Here is a 12,423-nt window from a genome sequence, read left to right as displayed (position 1 = left end):
ATTAAGGGGAGGAAAGGAAGGGGGGAGGGGTATTAGCCGCATCTGGCAGGTACTTTTCATTTGTTCTCCTGTAGGCCTACCCTTGTTCTACTTCCTTTGCCAGAGAAGAACAAGGAGTTTAATGCATGTTATAAAAAGTATAAAAGTAACTGGACGGCTGAGTAACCGTTCTCGGTAACAGATAGTACTGAAAAACAGCGAATAATAAAGAATACTGTACCGTTACTGAAGAAGTTAGAAAGATATTCTTTATGTAGAGCAGATATAAATAACTAGACAGATAGCACGGAAGCTGCTCTCAGTAACATCCTTCTGACGAAAACAAAGAAACAAGTAAAGAAGATAAGTAAAGAGAGACGGCTTACTGGTGCTCCGACGCCCGGAAGGCTTGGTGTTTAAACGCGCGGCGGAGTAATTAGGCTGTTAATTAAGTAATGCTGGACACGATGCCTAAACGGCTCTAAGTAACGGCCATCTAATGAGAATAAACGAACACACGGGAAATTATCTGACGAATAAATATCTCGTTGTCTAAATGGGAGTAGAGGTAATTAGGCAGTTACTGAAGTGGTGTTGTAGAGGAGTTATCATCATTATTATCATTACCATCATTATCATCATCTTAGCCGTTACTCTTCCACTGAATGATATACGCCATTCCTAACGCTGAGTTGTGTAGAAGTAACGGCTGAAGATGATGATGACGATGATGATGATATTTGCTCTGCGACGTCCCTTAATTTAACTTTTTTTTAATTCCCGTTGAAACAATACAAATAGTTCTCAGTAACAGACTATACTAAAAAAAAAAAAAAAAAACTAACAACTTCCAGAAACATACCAAAAACAATCGGGAACCGTCACCACGGGGCTTTTTGTTTCTTCTTTTTTCCTTTGAGCTGCCTCCATTACAGCGTATGAAAATACGTAGGTAGTCAAATGCCTTTACTGACTGAGGGAAAGTGAGGCAATTACTAACTCATTCTAAGTGGCGTTCCACTGGAGGAGAGATAAAACGCTCACTTCTAACGATAACAAAGTAAAATAAATATAAAAAAAGACTGATGCCTCGTTACAGAAGTGGATTAAAAGTTTGTTGATTAAAGGGAGGCATAAACAGTTAGACAATTCATTAAGTAACGCGGAGGAGAAGAGGAACACACATTGCTCCAGTAAAAGGTTTCACCTAAACAAATGAAATGGACCGGAAACGAAAAATAGAGCACATCAAACAGGAAAAAAACAGACAACGAAACAGAAACTGGAAAAAAGAAAACTGAACCATGTAAAGATCAAATAAAATATAGGAAATTGAACAACCGGAAAAGAAAAAAAGAAAAGAGAACATAACGAAAGGAGGAAGAAAAACAAAACCAAAGAAAAACGGTACCGTATTAGAAAAAGGAAAGGAAAGGAAAGACAAAGCAAAACAAAAATGACTAAGAAACAGAAAAATAGAGAAAATAAACAAAATTAAGTAATTTTATGAACCGAAACAAAATGAGAAAAAAAGAAAAGATCATGAAACAAAATAAAGTAAACAATGAGAAACCGGAACAACAATAAAAAGAAAAGGAATATGAATAATCAAGAAACTACAAAAAACACAAAGACGAAACAAAGACGTGAGAAAATAGAGAACGAGAAATGAGATACTGAGGAGCTAATGGTAAGAAACGTTTAGTTGTGAAATACTGGGCTATTTTGTACGCAGAGAGAGAGAGAGAGAGAGAGAGAGAGAGGAAAATGCCAAGACGAACATAACACACACACACACACACACATACACACACAGAGAGAGAGAGAGAGAGAGAGAGAGAGAGAGAGAGAGAGAGAGAGAGAGAGAGAGAGAGGGGAGAGCTTTACGGGGACAATTGGAAGGATGGAATGAGGATGTAAATGAAGGTGGGGGTGAGGAAGAAAGGAAGAACGATGAGCTTACAGGGAGGGGAGAAATTGGCCATGACAAGGAGAAGAAGAGAAAGAAGAAGAAAAAAATGAAGAAGAGGAAAAGAAGAAGAAGAAGATGAAGAAAATGATGGAGGAGGAGGAAAAAAAAGGGATAATTTGAAAGAAGATAATAATAAAAGTAGGACAGTAGAAGGAAGACAATAGCGGAAAATGAGGAGCTACAATACGAACTCGAACAAGAAAAAGAAAAGTAACAAGAAGGAAGAAAATAAAGATGATAATGGTAATGAAAGGAAGGAAGAGGAAGCAGATTAAGAAGTGAACGGAAGAAGACAAAGAACCAACGAAAAGATGAAGAAACAGCAGCAATAAGGAAATAAAAAAGAAGCGATAAATAGGAATAGCAGGATAAGTAGGCGCGGAAACGAAAACGGGTTGAAAAAAATAGTCTAAAGCTAATGAAACCTGAAGAATGGACGGATTTCCCACACTAAAAGACCTTATGAGAGAGAGAGAGAGAGAGAGAGAGAGAGAGAGAGAGAGAGAGAGAGAGAGAGAGAGAGAGAGAGAGAGAGAATGCAAATAGTGGAGGTCGCTGCCGGAGCCAAGACCTAATTTGGTGTGTGCGGGGCGGGCGGTAAGGACTGGATCGAGGCCAGCCACTCCGGGCCTTCCGTGCGGGGTCAGGAGAGGTCAGAGCACCCTGCCGCACCTCCCGTCCCCTTGTTGCCCCGGCCCTGCCCGACACACCCTTCCCGCCATTATGTTCTGCCTTCGTTTCGGCACAGATTGAGAGTTGGAAGAACATTAGAATTTTTTAGGACCCCGTTGGTACCTGTCGTGTTCTTTTTTCTCGTCACGTGTTTTTTGGGTCCGTGTTCTTTTTGGGTTATTTTTATATTTTCCCGCCTCCTCGCGTCCTTCGTCAGTGGAAAATGGGATCTTAGGGGATTGCGTGCCCTGTTTTTTTTATATCCTTCTCGGCTGTTTTTCCTTTTATTTTATCAACTATTTATTTTTTTTACTCATGTAGTATTACAACATAAAATGCGATGCGCGGGGATTAGGTCTTTTTTTTTAGGGTTGTCTGTTTTTTGTGTGATTAGGAGAAGCAAGAGGGAAAGGAGGAGGAAGAGGAGGAGGAGGAGGAGGAGGAGGAGGAGGAGGATGCATGTGGAATGAGTGAGTGTTGGTTGGAATGGACTGTTTTGCTAGTCGTGTGGAATGTCATTTTGGGGCTTTTTCATTACTTCTCAACTGTGACCGAAAAATAAAAGGAAACAGGGCATTGATCCTTATTTGCTGTATGTTTGAGGAAGAATAACATGTTCTTTTTTATTTTGGTGTTGAGTGGAGTCCCAAAGGAAAAAAAAAAAAAAACTAAGAGCCTCTCCGAAGAAAGAAGTGTTGCTTTTTTAGAAGATAATGTGTCCAAGGAAAGAATGTTGTGTGTTCCGTGATATTGTGATAAAATCGTATTAGTTTGTTTTTCTTTCTTGTGTTGTACATTAAGGAAGTGTGTTGTGTTGCTCATGTAAGGCTGATCATTTTTCTGAGTCTTGAGAACATTATCGAAAACTTTGCGTATTGGAAAATTATGTAGTGAGGTAAATGTGTGTATTCTTATTATGGGGTGAGTGAGGTGCTATGTTGGAGATATATGTGTGTGTGTGTGTGTGTGTGTGTGTGTGTGTGTGTGTGTGTGTGTGTGTGTGTGTGTGTGTGTGTGCAACCGTTGTCATTTCCCGGGGACAGTTTGAAGGATGAAGTGATGATGTGAGTGAAGGTGAGCGAAAGAAAAACACGAACACATGAGTGATGGGATCAAAGAATAAATAAGTGCATGGCAAGATTAACGAGGCAAGTTATATAAGGTCACAGGTTGATATATTTTTGTGTGTATGCAGTGGTAAAAAGTCATCGTGGTTCAGTAGTAGAAAGAAAAAAAACGTTGTCTATTATGCGCGTTGATAACAGAGTACGGCAAGTTTTTTTTAATGTCGCACCGATATAATTTTCGTGCCGTGGTAAAAACTAATCGTGGTTCAGTATAAGAAAAGGAAAACACCTAAAAGTAAGTGTATTATGCGGAATGGGAACTGAGTGGAATTTTCTCTGTAACGTTCCCGGCCGTGAAGTTCCCTATCGTAATGTGCAGGACGAAGCGCACGAGGAAAAATATGAACACCGAGACTCTTTTTGTCTTGATTACCGATGGACGCAGCGTGACGGCGGCGGGTTAGCGGGGCGGCTGCCGGCGAGTGTTGACGAAGAGGCGTCGCTGGATATGTCGTTCAGTGTTCTCCATGATTTTTGTATGAATATTTCTGGTTCGCTCCGTCCATTCTATTAATATTCCTTGTTTGCTGTTGTCCATCGTTCCTGTGTGTATATTTCTTGTTTGCTGTTGTCCATCGTTCCTGTGTGTATATTTCTTGTTTGCTGTTGTCCATCGTTCCTGTGTAGTATTTCTTGATCGCTTTTGTCCATCGTTTCTGTGTGTATATTTCTTGTTTGCTTTTGTCCATCGTTTCTGTGTATATTTCTTGTTTGCTGTTGTCCATCGTTCCTGTGTGTATATTTCTTGTTTGCTGTTGTCCATCGTTCCTGTGTGTATATTTCTTGTTTGCTGTTGTCCATCGTTTCTGTGTGTATATTTCTTGTTTGCTGTTGTCCATCGTTTCTGTGTGTATATTTCTTGTTTGCTGTTGTCCATCGTTTCTGTGTGTATATTTCTTGTTTGCTGTTGTCCATCGTTTCTGTGTGTATATTTCTTGTTTGCTGTTGTCCATCGTTCCTGTGCGTATATTTCTTGTTTGCTGTTGTCCATCGTTCCTGTGTGTATATTTCTTGTTTGCTGTTGTCCATCGTTCCTGTGTGTATATTTCTAGTTTGCTGTTGTCCATCGTTTCCTGTGTATATTTCTTGTTTGCTGTTGTCCATCGTTCCTGTGTATATTTCTTGTTTATGTTGTCCATCGTCCTGTGTGTATATTTCTTGTTTGCTGTTGACTCCATCGTTCTATGTATATTTCTTGTTTGCTGTTGTCCATCGTTCCTGTGTGTATATCTCTTGTTTGCTGTTGTCCATCGTTCCTGTGTATATTTCTTGTTGCTGTTGTCCATCGTTCCTGTGTGTATATTTGTAAGTGTTTCCCTACACGTGCTCTTGCTCACCACTCTGTGTTTGCCTTCTTTTTCTCCAGTCTTCCTCGGCCTGTATTCCAAGTCCTTCTTCAGTACTTTCTTCTTTTTTCTGACTTTGTTTTATTTTCCTCCACTTTCACCTCGCATTTCTCTCATACTTTTTTTCCCTTTGTTTCCCGCTGTTTGACATAAAGTACCAGTGATATCACTTTTAATGTTCGTGGACTTGATGCATTCAGCTGCTGTCATTTCTTTCCTTTCCACGTGCTCTGCCGTCACCTTGTGTTTACCTTCCTTTTTTCTTTCTCTAAATTGTTGTGCCCAACATATTAAATATCTTGTTGTTTATTTTTTGTGTATTATTTTACTTTCCTATTTTTTCAATCTTTACCTCTTCCATTTCCTTCATCCTTGCCTTCCTTTTTTTGTTTCCAGCTGTATAATCTGCAACTCTTTTGCTTACTGTCTTTAGATTATTTGATGCATTCAGCTACCAATAACTTGCATTTTTTAGCCTAACAAATGCGTTACTGAAACCACTATTCACTTTCATCCGTTGCTAATATATATTAACTGCCTTGCTCTCTATGCTCTCCTCGCCTATTCACCTTTTGATTAGTGTAAACATTTTTTTTTCTGTAACTAATCAAAACGCATCAGTAAAAACCTTATTTGGTCTAATTTATTATTTTTCTTAACAATTTTGTATTCTTCATTACTTGAACTCACAAACTGGTCACCTTTTACTCATTCTGTCTCCACCTTAATTTTTTAAAATTAATTTAAATGTGTCTCTAAACAAAGTATTCCCTTTCATCCGTTCCTTTTTAGTGTTTTTATAACCGTCCACACGCCTTGCATTAACTTGTTCACCTCTTAATCAGTTTGTCGCTGCCATTTCTTCTCCTCGTAATTAAAATCCGTTACTGAAAACTTTCTAGTTCTTTTTCGTTGTTGATATATTCCTTACACTTCTTCCTTCCTTACTCTCTGCAGTCACCTCCTGGACGCCTTTTACAACTCAACACGTAATTTTAAACTAATTGCAGCCTTTTTATCAATGTGCCGATTCCATTCCCTCTCCTTGGTGATCAAAACCCGTCACTGAAAACATCTTTCGTTCACATTAGATGTGAATATATTCCTGATACTTTTTCCCTCCACACTTTCTGCAGTCACTTTCAGTGCACCTTTCGCACGTCAACTTTTCTCTTGTTTTACACATTCAACCTTGTAATCAATTTTCCTCTACTGTATTTTTTTGTAAGTAAAACACGATATTGAAAACATCATTCGTTCAAATTAGCTGAGAATATATTCAGGTCACTTTTCCTTCCGTACCTTTGCATTCACTTCTCATATTCTTTTTGAAGTTCTGCTTCAGTCTGTTTTACACTGATTGCTTTGCGTCACTGCAAACATTTTCAGTCAGTTTTATCGTTGCTGATAAACCTTTTGTTTCTCATAAACTTTGCTTCTGTTTCGTTATCTTCTTTTATTCAGTGCGCTTCCGCCTTTGTCTCCAACACGCTAATTAAAGCATTAATTACATATTTTGTTTTGCCGACTGCGATTATAATTTCTTTTTATTCATTTAACATTTTTATTTTCTCTTCTTATTTTCTCCTGTTCATTTAGCAGATTTTAACCTAATCGTTTAACAGATCATTGACAGAACTGCTCCACTTTGGTATTCTAGTTATGTGATATTTTTTTTTGTCTATAAAGAAGCCTCCGCGGTCCAGTGGTAAGAGTCTCTGACTATGACTCAGCGGGCCCCTGGCCTTGGAAATCGGCGTGCAGCCCACCCAGCTGTTCATCCTTCCTCTTCGGACTGGTCGATAAATGGGTACCCGGGGAATCCTGGGGAAGGTAAACTGTGGTGGCCCGGATGTCACACTGCCCTGTGTCTGGTTAGTATTCCCTCACACCGCAGACTCAAAGGTGATGACGAGCACCGCCGCCACGCACAGCCACAGCGTGTGCTGCCAACTGTACCGTACCGTTTATACATGTGTCTGCATTCCTCCACCTACGCCCTTACCCATCTGTCTCCCCATCCGGTGATGACGAGCACCGCCGCCACGCACAGCCACAGCGTGTGCTGCCAACTGTACCTTACCGTTTATACATGTGTCTGCATTCCTCCACCTACGCCCTTACCCATCTGTCTCCCCATCCTCCCATTTTCCACCATTGTCAACCAAATCATTTCATAGATCGATAAAAAAACTTCTACTTTTGGTGTCCTAGTTTTAGTTTATATTTATCTATTTATGTATTTCGTAATATTTTCTTCTCCTGTTCTTCTCCTGTTCCTCCCTCTCCTTCTCCTCCACATTTAATCTCCACCACCTCCACCGCGGTCCTGCCTTCTGCACTCTCCTCCCATCAAGCCTCCCATTCATCTCCCTTTCACCTCCACTCTCGCCTTCCCTTTTCCTCTGCCTCCTCCTTTTCCTCTTCTTTCTCTCCGCTTCCACTTTCAGCTTTTCCTCTTCCTTCATCTTCTTTCAGCAGTCTCTCTCTCTCTCTCTCTCTCTCTCTCTCTCTCTCTCTCTCTCTCTCTCTCTCTCTCTCTCTCTCTCTCTCTCTCTCTCTCTCTCTCTCTCTCTCTCTCTCTCTCTCTCTCTCTCTCTCTCTCTCTCTCTCTCATTCTTCTTTTAACTATATATTTAGCAGGTTTTCTTTTTCCTCCTTGTTAACTCTTTCTTCTTCCACATTCACATTCATTCTTCTTTCGTCCTCCTCCTTCTTTACCTTTTCACATTTAATTTACTTTCTTCCTTCTCCCTTATTCAGCACTCTTCCTTCCTTCCTTCTTCCTCCTCTCTTTCTTCCTGTTTACCTTTTATCATTCACTTTACCTTTCTCTTGCCTTTCTCTTCCTTCACCACATTCACGTCCAATCGTCGCTTCTCACCCTCTCATCTTTCTTCCAGATTCTTAAACATTTTCTCTTTCTTCTAGATTAACTCCCACTCTCTTAGCTTGTGTTTTGTTTCATGCTCTCTTCTACATTCACGTCCACTTTTTTCCTCTATGTTCCTTCCCTGCTCGCTCCCTTTCTTTACTTGCTATCATATTCAGTACTTTATACTGTAGTTCCACAAATTTTCTATGGTCCTCTCCCAATGTTCGTCTTGTTTTGCTTTTCTTGATTTTCTTATTGGTATATTTATTATATTATTAGCTTCAGTGTATTCGTGAAGTTGAAGACTGATACTTCACAGACGGTTCCGAACTAGTACTCATCCCTTTACATCGCCAGGACCACATCGTTTGAGTTATCTTTTGGTTTTAGTCAGTGTGTTATGTCTCTCATTCATTTGGTCATCACATCTTCCACATCTTGATTAATTTTCGTTTTGCGGTCAAAGTGTGCGGACCAAAAGTTAATAGCAAAATGTAAATACGTCTGGGTCTTCTAAACAGAACCGAGGCCTAAAAAAGTACCACTCAAATAAGAAGAATACGTTCCAGCGTGCCTCTGTTCTCTTATTACCGTAAGAATGAATTCGGACTATGATAAAATAATTAAATAAATAGAAAAAAGATCATAAATAGGATAAAAAAAAATGAAAGAAGGAAAAAAAGTAAATGTATAAATAAGAAGTTAAGAAATAATCAAACAAATATTAAGAGAACAATTAAAGAAAGAACCAAAGAAATACTATGAATAAGTAAATAATGAACATAGATAAGTAGATGTATAAAAGTAAATTATTAAAGAATGTAGAAACGTTAATGTAAAAAGTAAAGAAACCAATACAGTAACCTGTAAATAACACGAGTACAGGAGTGAGTGGATTGTGGGCTGAAGAAAGTCCCTCAACAACCTCCTCACACACCCGGCACAGCACACAGCCGTCGCCTCACCCTGCCGCACAGTGAGCGGCGCGTCAAGGAGGAAGGGAAGCAGCTCTAAGAACATTACTGTGGAGCTTTTCCGAGAACGCTTCTCATAACTTGGATCTTTTCTCTTGTAGATAATAAAAGTAGGTTTGTAGTGTGCGTACATGAAGATTAATAATAAAAAAAAAAAAGGTTTTGATGTGAGAAAAGAATATCCGATTGTGTTTTTAGTTTATTTTTTATATTTTTATGTGGGAAGGTAAAATATATATTTTTCGAAAAGTTTACGTTAAAAAAGAAAAGCGGTTTGTAGCAATGGTTTAAGGAAGTCTGTTAAAAGTGTGAAAAAATCTATTCGATTTTAGAGAAAGAATGAAAATTACAACTCTTTTTTTTTTAAGTGACCATCAACGAAAGATAAAAAAGGAAGAGAATTATACTGTGTGTTGCTCGTAAAGTAAATACGTTGCTCCGTTGAAATAGTGAAAAACAAACAAACTGACTCGTCCAGTGAGAAGTAATTATAACTATAAGGAAAATACATTATGACACCGCCAACAGATATCACATTTACTTGGACTCAAGTGTCACGATCTTTTTTCCCTCTCTTTAGCGGCAGTCATTCCTCCTGAGTAATATTTCACTTATCTCGGCACATTGAATATTACGTGGACTACTCTTAGGTGTTGATGAAAACGTCATGTGCATAACAACATTTAGCTGCTAGAATAAGAAGAAACATGATTTATATATATATATATATTGTTTATTTTTTTCTCTCCAACTACTGTGATTCATCCTTTCTTATCTTTTTACTTGTCTCTTCATGTTCGAAACTGTGATGAAAACTTTTAGATCTTAATTAAGATGTCATATGCATGCTCACCATTTAGCTGCTAGAAGAAAAACAACTCGTGTATAGTTTTCTTCTCTAACTGCAATCATTCCTAATTACTAGTTTTTTGCTTGTCTCGTCACATTCAAAATTATGTGCGTGGACTACTTTTAGATGTTATTCAAAATGTCATATGCGTATTCAACACTTTGCTGCTAAAAAAGAAAAGAAAACGTGAAGTATTATTTTTAACTGGAAATCATCATAAAGAAACTCGTCTGTATTAACTATTCTTAACTAATACGGTCGTTATAATGAATATCGTGTGCATTAATATTCTTAACATACGATCATTATGATAAAAAAATTCGCGTATTTACTGAACTTATACGAACGTTTTAATAAAGAATATCTTGTTCATTAACTATTATAAGCTTACAGCGTCGTCATTATAATTAAATCTCGTGTGCATTAATTAGTTTTAACTTACACGATCGTAATGTTGAAAACTTGTGTTCATTTACTATTTTTAACTTGTACGATCGTTATAACAAAGACGTTCTCGCGTGTATTAACGGTTCTTAACTTATGCGACGCTCATGAAGAAAAATGTCCCGCGTAATCCAGGTGTGACCGCTCATCATAAGCTTGGCGGCGCAGGTGACACTTAGTCCAGAGCAATTCCACCTGACACACACACACACACACACACACACACACACACACACACTCTCTCTCTCTCTCTCTCTCTCTCTCTCTCTCTCTCTCTCTCTCTCTCTCTCTCTCTCTCTCTCTCTCTCTCTCTCTCTCTCTCTCTCTCTCTCTCTCTCTCTCTCTCTCTCTCTCTCTCTCTCTCTCTCTCTCTCTCTCTCTCTCTCTCTCTCTCTCTCTCTCTCCACTGGTTAACTTCCTTACTCGTCTTTTAACTCGCATCTTTCCTCTATCCATTATCCCTTTTCTAATTCTATAATTTTACTATTTTTTAATTTCTTTTTTTTTCTCACGATTATTTTTTCTCTCTTGTCTTGTTCGTCGTTTACTCCTGTTCAATCCTCCTTTTTCTCTCATTACTTCTCCATTTCATTTTGCTCTTCTTTGTTCCTCTTCTTTTTCATCAGTATCGATCTCCTTTCTCTGTCATAGTCTCTTCCTTCTCCTCTCCACTTAAATCTCTTTTCTTCCACCACTTTCTTCTCCTTCTTTCCTCTCACCTTTCCTCAAACACCATTCTTTTTACATACACTCAATATTTCCCTCTCTCTCCCCCTCCCCTCCGCAGTTTCCCCCTCCCAAACCTTCTGTTTCCCCTCCATTTCCCCTACCTCTTCTCCCCTCACCCCCCACTCCACTTTCCCTGTTTTGCTTTTTTCCTCTCACCGCACATTCCCCAATCTCATTACACCATCATCACCCTTCTCCCTCTCCCCTTATCCCCCACCTCTCCCCTCACCCCTCCCTCCCCTCCCTCTTGCCTCCCACTGTCTCCCTAACTTTCCCTATATCTCTCATCTCCTTCTCATCACCCCCTTCGTCCCCTCCCTCCTCCCCCTCCTCCCTTCTCCCCCTCACCTGCAAGGAATTCATGACATTTAGCACGTGCACCAATTATTACGCGCTGATACCCCGTACTGATGACCAGGAAGAGGAGGAGGAGGATGAGGAGGAGGAGGAGGAGGAAAGACGGGAAGGAAAGGGAAGGGGAAAGGAAATAGAATGAAGGGGAGCGCGAGAAAAAACGAGGAGAGGAATTGGAAGAAGAGGAAGAGGGGAAGGAGGAGAGACAGGAGGAACATACTGCAGTGAACGGGGAGGTAGAAATGAAGGAGGATGAAATTAATATGGGAGAGGAGGATAAAGAAGAGTAGAAATAGCAGGAAGGAAACCGGGAGAAGAAACAGAATGGGTAGGAAGAAGAGAAAAGGGGAAGAAGGAAAAGGAAGAAGAAAATAAAGAGATAGGGATAGTAAGGAAGAGAAAAAGAGAGACAAAACGACAGCCAAACAGAGATGAAGAGAGAGACAAAGAGAGAAACCGACAGAGCAAGACAAAAATTGCAACCACGTCGTCATCATTAGATCGTTCAACACCTGGCCATCCGTGACTCCTAATGGCCAGGTGTGACGTGACGGGCAGGTGCAGGTGCTTGGACAGGTGAAGGGCCGGCCCACCTTCGCTTGATAACCTGACATCACCTGGAGCTAATGGATACAAGTGGGAGGGGGGGAGGAGGTTAAGGCAGCGTAAAGGTAAAGGTGTAAAGAATGGACCAATGAGCGTTTTTGAGAGTTGATCTGCAGGTGATCAGTGCAGGTGTAACAGCTGGCTCACCTTACTTTGATTAATAGTCCAGTGTCACCTAGGGCTGGATCCACAAAGGCTTAGTGCGTAGTTTTGGGCCCTTAGTGCGTAGTATTGAGAACATCGAGATTCTCAAAGCTCGCACGGTAATAGCTACCAACTAATCGATGACGTCACGGGTTAGCGCACGGATTCACAAACGTTTACCGCCTCTGTGTGACGCTAAATTTGTTGTTAAATAACTACTGCCTCGGGAGTGTAGTAAACGCTATCAATATTATCATATTTACGTATAAATGCTTATAAATCGCGTTTTCAACTTGAAATATAACTTTGCGAGTAGAGGAAGCCCATTTCTTTATAAAATGATGAGATATA

This window comes from Eriocheir sinensis, chromosome 1 (assembly GCF_024679095.1).
Source record: "Eriocheir sinensis breed Jianghai 21 chromosome 1, ASM2467909v1, whole genome shotgun sequence".
Taxonomy (NCBI): Eukaryota; Metazoa; Arthropoda; class Malacostraca; order Decapoda; family Varunidae; genus Eriocheir; species Eriocheir sinensis.
Note: the sequence above shows the minus strand (reverse complement) of the source record.